The following is an 8,758-nucleotide window of genomic DNA, read 5'->3' as shown; positions in this document are numbered from 1 at the left end:
AGACTCGCAGTCGCGGGAATCGCCATTCCGGGAGTTGCTGTCAACGCAATAATTCACGGATTTAAAGAAACTAACTGACAATTCATAATAATACTATACAGAATCTGCGACAGTAGCGCCGCGTCGCGGGACTTCTTTCTTGGCACGAACTATATTTAAAACCAATCGCGAATCATACATAACAACGCTTCTGTTGTAACTGGAACTTACATTACAAATCTTTATAGAATCGATAGCCCTGTTCGGTGAATCAAAAAATCTCAAATCTGTATCACGAGTTCGAATTCTGGCTTGGGCTCTAAACCACTGAAGTCGACTTTGAGAAATTCATGTTAGGATCGTAGATAATTAATATCACGTGGTTTCCAGAGAAGAGTGACAAACTGTGAAATTAACGTAGCTAAGTAGGTTATCACGATTGGAACTTCCACAGGCAACTTTCAGGAAAAACATTAATTTTTGTGCCACTTTCATTCAATCTATGAATGGAGACCTAAATCTAGCCAAGACTTATGGGTTGTTACTTTAAATAAATTGCCTTCGACTTCAGAATCGTGGAGAAATTTTCAATAGAAATGTTGTCTAAAGAAGCTCTATTTTAAGCTTGGACTGTTACGTAACATTGCGACTGTGACGATGCCCAGGTTCTGGCTATTTTCGATTTTATTGTAATTTATCCAAATTCCGATCCGGGAGATTTATTTTACGCGTCGAATTCTGCTTCTTTTCCTCAGTTTAGAATGGAGTGGGCTTCCGAAGCTGCCGTCGCCTTGCCGATAGATTTATTTGACTAAGCCTCGTGTGATTTATATGTAAAATACAATTTTATACGTATATATTGTAAAACAACCTCACGTTGATCTAACAGAAACCTCGGTAAGGTGGTACTTAGTTCATCTTGCGATGGATGTACCTGTGATTGACCCAATAGTTGTTATGTTATGTTATAAAATGGGAACCGACCGGAGCACATTCGTTCACAAAAAGTTGTTGTGTTAATTAATAAAATATCTGCCAGTGTTATGGATTTTCTCTGCAAATAAACAATTAATAAATTCAAATTCAAAAATATCTTTATTCAATAGGTAACATAGTTACACTACTGCAGCTTCTCACAATATTTAGGTAATATATAACCTATATTGTGTAATCAATTCTTTGAACCTACTTTACGCTGTGATTCTATAGATCTGTTATACCGATTTATCATTATAGATATCGTTGAATTATGCTACGTAAATACTTCTTGAAAAATCCGGAAAATTACATTCCGATGATTTTTTTTCAACAAATCCTTGAAACAGACTGCAAGTTCTATTGCAGGTGTAATAACTGAGACTACAATTTTTGTTCTGGATTAAAACTAGCGTGTCTAAAGTGAGGTTTTTAAAAATCAAATCAGAATGCGATTTCATAAAAAGCCGCTTACCAGGTTTACGCGATAAGTCGACGATATACCTTCTTGTTTGTTACATCATACTTACCTACTAGTCAATCAGTATTTACAAGAGCCACGCAACCGAGCAATATCCACGCACGATTGACTTCTCCAGGCCCGATCAAATGATAGCCTAAGCCAAATCTGAGCTGCAATAACACAGATAGTCGCAGTCGGACAACATTTCCAATATCCACCCTGTTTGTGTATGTACTCTGTGCAAACATGTTTGTGTGTCTAGCTTCTATGAATCACATCAATCAAAGACGCACACGTCTTGGGTCTAATTGATTTTGATAACATTTGACTCTGTACGGAAGTTGCGGAGTATTTGCAATGGAATTATGCATGTCAGACAGAAAAAGGGCTGTGCGCCGCGGTAGCGTAGTTAGAAAACCACTTGACTCTGATTGCGGCGTTGCCGGTTCAAATCCGCACTGGCTAAACCAATGATTTTTCATTTTCTTTTCGGATTCAGGTTTTATAACTTAACCTGTATTGAGCTGGTCTCCCCACAGTTTTAATTATATAATCGTATGGAAGGTAAGATAGGCGACTGCTTCTGTAAAAAACCGGACCTGTCAAATCTACAGGTAAGGTAAGCGGACCTTTGCAAACCGCTTTATCACCAAACGCGTCAGTGCGCGGTGTCGCGTGAATATAGCCTTAAACCTGACTCTAAAATATGGACTTATCACATTATTTAATTGACAGAACCTCCAATTTTGCTAAGATATTTTTAAAACTAGTTAAACCCAAGTTTTCTCTTTATCAAAACATCCAGTGAACAAGGAAAATACGTACAGATTTTATATGAAAGTGATGAAAAATGTTTTCGGAAAATTCCGAATGGTCGATTTTAGCGGCTATGAAAGGTGCATTGCTGTCGGGAGGAATCCGGCGATGTTGGATCCATTACATGATTGAAATGTTTTGTCCCGATTGTGGCCTTGGATGCGACTGGAAACGATATCGAAACTGGAATATCAGCGAGATTGGAATTACATTTTTCGGTTGTGATTTCTTTTTTCAATCTTTTGTTGATCGCTCGCAAGTTTTCGGACGCTGTTTGTCTGACGAATTCTGTATTTGACAATTCAAATGTTAATGTGGGGACTGTTCTTTCACGTATCGAGATATTTCTTTGGGGTTTGACTCTTTCACGCTTTATTTAACAACAAAACTTAAGTAGTCTCACGCTTGTATCCCAGAAGGGGTGGGTAGAGGTGTATGGTATACACAGCCACTCAGCGCCGGCTTTGTTTAAGTCCCGTAAAATGGGGGGGGGGGGGGGGGGGGCAAGCAATTCAATTCAATTCTTTATTCATAATAAACATTACACGTCAACAAATATTTCGATGAGTAGGTACACATTATATAGATTAATAAAAAAAGCCTATTGTCATAAAAAATATATCCGTATCCGCGGACATAGGTGATTAAGTAGAATTATTAAATAAAAAAACTATAAAATTCCATTCAGATTGTTTTTATTTCTTAAAATCAAATATTCGGCACATTTATATTGCAAACATTTAGATAGATAGATCTTTATAATGAAAGCAAGATAAAATATCACTTTTATAACAATGAAATAACTAAAACTTTAATCTTTTTTTAAGAAAATAAAGATCCGTATCCGCGGATCTTTACACTAAATATCCGTATTCAGATCCGTATCCGCGGATATACATTTTTAACGATCCGGCACATCACTAATTAAAACATATGTCGTCAATTAAGGAATCTAAAGGCACCAGTGCTCGCGAAAGGTCTTCCTTTATTTTATTTTTTTAAGCGGTCTTGTTCATAGGGACTTTGGCGAAAGATGACGTCATAATATTTCATCTGTAACTGGTATCAGTAGTAAACTGCCAGTCTTATGCTTATTACATTTTTAATAACGGCCTCCGTGGCCCAGTGGTTGAGCGTTGGGCTTACAATCCGGAGGTCTCGGGTTCGAATCCCGGTGGGGACATATCACGAAAATCACTTTGTGATCCCTAGTTTGGTTAGGACATTACAGGCTGATCACCTGTAAGAAAAGTAAGATGATCCGTGCTTCGGAAGGCACGTTAAGCCGTTGGTCCCGGTTACTACTTACTGATGTAAGTAAGTATTCGTTACATGAGCCATGTCAGGGGCCTTTGGCTGCTCAATAGTTACCCTGACACCAGGGTTGATGAGGTTGGTAATTCATCTTACAACTCACACGATAGAAGAAGAGATTTTTAATAGTCAACAATATTTCACAGTTTTAGTATCGCGCGTGCGTATCAGAATAGTTCCACTATTGAGCGTTGCCATTACTTATAAATACCTATTTGATGGGCACCGGTCGTAGTGTGATCGACTGCAGATTTATTTACGTAGGAGCCTTCCCGACCGTTTTACTGTTTTAATACTACCACATTTGAAGTTTGCCACGAGAATGTTAAAAAGAAGTAAAGTAAAGTAGTACCTACGTGTAACCTGAGTTTCTTAACTATGCTGTACAGCTACTATACTTATCTAAGCTGTACAATTACTATGCTTAGCTAAGCTGTACAGCTACTATACTTAGCTAAGCTGTACAGCTACTATACTTAGCTAAGCTGTACAGCTACTATACTTAGCAAAGCTGTACAGCTACTATACTTAGCTAAGCTGTACAGCTACTATACTTAGCTACGCTGTACAGCTACTATACTTAGCTAAGCTGTACAGCTACTATACTTAGCTTAGCTGTACAATTACTATGCTTAGCTAAGCTGTACAGCTACTATACTTAGCTAAGCTGTACAGCTACTATACTTAGCTAAGCTGTACAGCTACTATACTTAGCAAAGCTGTACAGCTACTATACTTAGCTAAGCTGTACAGCTACTATACTTAGCTACGCTGTACAGCTACTATACTTAGCTAAGCTGTACAGCTACTATACTTAGCTTAGCTGTACAATTACTATGCTTAGCTAAGCTGTACAGCTACTATACTTAGCTAAGCATACTTAAGCTGTTAATCTAAGCTACTAAGCTTAGCTGGTAAAACAAGAGACTGAGACGGAATTCGAACCTGTAAGCCCTTATTGTTTTTTGGTGTTGTGTATACGTTTTTACAATAAAATACTGGATAATATTGCAATTTTTCAGAAAATAATGTTCATAATTTAATGCTCATGTGAAGCATACTTGATAAATAAGCTTATTATAACGTTAATGATAAAAATGCTTGATATTAAATTATGTTCCTCTAGTTATTAAATAACTTGTATACCTACATTGATTTAAAGGATGTATTGCTGTTGTAGTTTCTTGTTATTTCTTCTCCTCAGCCGTAACACCTTGCGAATTGACGTAGATACGACAATGTTACATTGACCATCAACAAGTTTATCTATATTTAATAGACATGTTGAATAAATGATTCTGATTTCTGACACTACAATATAAATCACGCCCTCTTCGCTCAGGGCTATCACGGATTCTTGGGTTGTTTGGTGGATTACCAACCTCATCAACCCTGGTGTCAGGTTTATTATTGAGCCGCCAAAGGCCCTTGTCATGACTCAGGTAACGACTACGTAATTACATCAGTAACCGGGACCAACGGCTTAAAGTGCCTTCTGAAGCACGGATCGTCTTACTTTCGGACAAACTAGGGATCACAAAGTGATTTTTGTGATATATCCCCACCGGGATTCATACTCGGGACCTTTGGATCGTGAGCCCAACGCTCAACCACTGGACCGACCACGAAAGCGGTTACGAATATCATATTCTATTTTAGACGCAATTAGGTACCTATTATTTGAGTATTCTGTACAATTCTAAGCATGTCCTTACTACACGCTTACTCTACCTAGTAATTTCAAAATTGGTACGAAATGGGCTCTTGTTTGGTAATGTTTTATATTGACGACAGTAGCGAGTGTAAAGTGGTCAAACACGCCGCTCTGTGAACTCACAGAGACATAGAGTAGTTGTATGAGTAGTACTAAACTGTACTATTTTAGTTATCATAAACTGCCTATATACGTCCCACTGCTGGGCACAGGCCTCCCCTCAATCAACCGGAGGGGGGTATGGAGCATACTCCACCACGCTGCTCCACTGCCGGTTGGTGGAGGTGTTTTTACGGCTAATAGCCGGGACCAACGGCTTAACGTGCCCTCCGAAGCACGGAATCATCTTACTTTTTCGGACAATCAGGTGATTCAAGCCTGAAAAGACCTTACCAAACAAAGGACAGTCTCACAAAGTGATTTCGACCATGTCCCCATCGGGAATCGAACCCGGACCTCCAGGTCGTGAGCCTAACGCTCTAACCACTAGACGACGGAGGATTTTTTTAGTTATTAGCCGCTATTAGCCGTAAGGACACCTCCACCAACTCGCAGTGTAGCAGCGTGTTTGGAGTATGCTCCATACCCCCTCCTGTTGATTGAGGGGAGGCCTGTGCCCAGCAGAGCGACGTATATGGGCTGTTTATGTTATGTAATTTATCTCAAGTGCAGAAATCACCAACACAGTTGCTTAATACGGCTCACTACCTAACACGTTGGTCTCGGTGTAAGCTCGATGAGGTGTGGGTACTTAGTTCATCTTGTGATGGATGTACCTTTGACTACCCCAATCGGGATATAAGCATGAGCTTATGGTATGTTTATGTGTTTTTTTACCCAACCTCTAGGCGAAGGTATATACCTACTCCCACACGTCTGTATCCTTAGAAAACAACAACAGATTTTCTAATATGATAACAGTAGCATTGACCAAATTCGAGATGTCCTTAGAAAAGGTTTAATACGATCTACTCTGAACCGGCGTGCGTGTATGAGCGATTGATGAATGTGGAGGAAGCAAGAAAAGTGTGTTAGGATCGAAGCAAATGGAATTCTATAGTCCCTGCTTACCCCGGTGGGAAATAGACGTGAGTTTATGTATGTATGTATAACAGTAGCATTTAGTTGTATTGAGAAACTCGTTTTTTTCTTGAAGTCAACTATATTTTTTTCTGACCTGATTTGCCTCTGATGACATTAACTATTTAGTTTGAAAGTCCGTTAAATACATAGTCCACTCAAAAGTCCATTAAACAGTATTCTAAATGATTCCTCTGCATTTATCTAAGCTATGTCATAAGGGGACTTTGAAAGAGCAGTCTGTCACTCATAATGCATTACGATCAATTACTGCGATGATCGGAACATTCAAATGTATCGTTGTTATACTTGTGATATATTTATAGCTTGCATGTTACCATGAGGTATCGTTCTTTGTAGGGTAGACAGAAGACATGGGAATTGCCGTGAGATATGAGTATTCGATATGTAACGGCACTGCTTACCCCAATAAAGACTGGTGGTTTAGTTTTTCGTGTCCGTGAGATAAAATCGATCTGAATTCAATATCACAATACCTAAATACGAGCTTAATTCTTCTTCTATCGTGTGGGTTATGAGATGAAGTTCCAACCAACCTTGGTGTTAGGGTTTTCATTGAGCCACCAGAGGCCTCTTTCATGGCCCATCAGTACGGCTTAATGTGCCTTCCGTAGCAGGAATCATCTTATTTTTTGGATAATCGGGTGATCAGCCTGTAGTGTCCTAAGCAAACTAGGGCTCACAACGTGATTTTTGTGGTATATCTTCAACGGGATTCAAACATGGGACCTCTGGATCGGATGCGCTTAATTATAAACCGCTAAAAGTCACTTTTCCTAAAAACTTATTCGGATACGTTAAATGGTCCACCATAAATTTCCCACACTCGATCAAACCGTTCATCTTCGAACTACGGTCCAAGTTGGCAGTCGAGAATCAAACCTCGATCTTTGGAACGAGAGCCAATATTTATTACAGTGGGCTATCCAAATAAAATCCGGGAACATTTCTAGGTTAGAAACATTCATGTTACATAACAGAAATGTTTACAAAAGCCTATAACCTCGGGCGTATCAACGATCAAGCTCGTGGTAACATTTCAAAACTGGGTTTTTGAGCCAACAACGATATCGGCGAACGGTTGTGTGTGGCTTCAAGCACAGCGGGCAGCGAGGCGGTAGCGGGGCGGATGCGGCGTCTGCTTCCACTGCCTTCGACAAAGGCTCTATTTAAATGAATTGCTTATTGCTTTATCGCTTTTCTTCTGCATCATTAAACCCCAGCACGATCCTAAACTAATAATTAACGACGACACGTTTGGACCATAAATAAATAATTATCAGTTGCTCAGCGGTGAAGGAAAACATCATCGTGAGGAAACCCACATTCCCGAGAAATTAGTTTCGGAGGTACGTGATCTAACCTGTATTGAGTTTTTACTTCGCGGGCTGAAAGATCACACAGGCGGTCGCTCTGAACAAAACCGGACTTGTCAAATCTTCAGGTATGGTAAGCGGACCCCATGAAAACAGTATTACGCTAGGGAGATGATGAAGACGTTTTCCGATAGCTAGGTAATGGTTTTGAAGATTAAATGAAAATTAAAATGAAAATTTTATTGGTAATATACTATTACAAGTCATTAATTAAATACAATAATTCAGAGTAGGTACGTTAAACGTACTTAATGAATCGACATGAACAAGACAAATATTATCAATACAATAACAATTAAATACAAAATCATTAAGTAATAATAATCGTAATCAAATGTCATTCCATATAAATTAAAATTATTATAATACAATTACAAATTAGAAAAAAACAATTAAAAAATGCAAAATCGTAAAATTGCTTCTCAAGAAGCCACGTTTTTATTCTGTTTTTAAATATGCAGGCAGAAGTTGCACTTCTCACGTCATCCGGTATTCGATTATAGACCTATTACGTAAACCGATTGTTCGGTTTTTCTCAGTCTGTGCGCTTGCGTCAGCAAGTTGGTACACTGAGCGTTACTGCGCAAAGCATGACTTTCATTTATACCTTTTTTTGCGAACATGTTTATATTTTCGTGTACAAAGATGACTATTTGCTGGATTACAATGCAAGGTAAGGGCATAATTTTATTAAATATGATTACGGGCGTCAGTCGAGTCTGTCAGATATCTCAGCTCCGCTTGTGCCTTCTCCCACCTTTCGCCCGCTGCTCGCTGTCTTCGAAGCCGCTAGCTAACTGCAATGGATGCATTCAGCGACATTCGGTGTATTTGCCAGTCGATATGCCCTGGTAACCCACTTGTGTCTGATTCATGTATTGAATAACTTGAATCATAGATAAGTAATGGCTGTTTGGGTTTTGATGTTAATGATGTAATGAGTTTAAGCATTTGAAAGATTGAAGACATTTACCACTTACTGTATTCACATTTGACGATTTTAATAATTTCTATTTTTTT

At 38.8% G+C, this 8,758-nt stretch overlaps 1 non-coding gene across 1 annotated transcript; it reads left to right on the top strand.

The window, feature by feature from the left end:
- The first annotated feature begins 3,344 nt into the window (after positions 1-3,344).
- Trnav-uac (transfer RNA valine (anticodon UAC)) lies at positions 3,345-3,416 on the top strand. Its single transcript has one exon. It is a non-coding gene; the product is annotated as a tRNA-Val (tRNA).
- The last annotated feature ends 5,342 nt before the right edge of the window (positions 3,417-8,758 follow it).

This window comes from Pectinophora gossypiella, chromosome 4, assembly GCF_024362695.1.
Source record: "Pectinophora gossypiella chromosome 4, ilPecGoss1.1, whole genome shotgun sequence".
NCBI classification, from domain to species: domain Eukaryota; kingdom Metazoa; phylum Arthropoda; class Insecta; order Lepidoptera; family Gelechiidae; genus Pectinophora; species Pectinophora gossypiella.
Note: the sequence above shows the minus strand (reverse complement) of the source record. Positions and strands in the feature narration are given on the sequence as shown.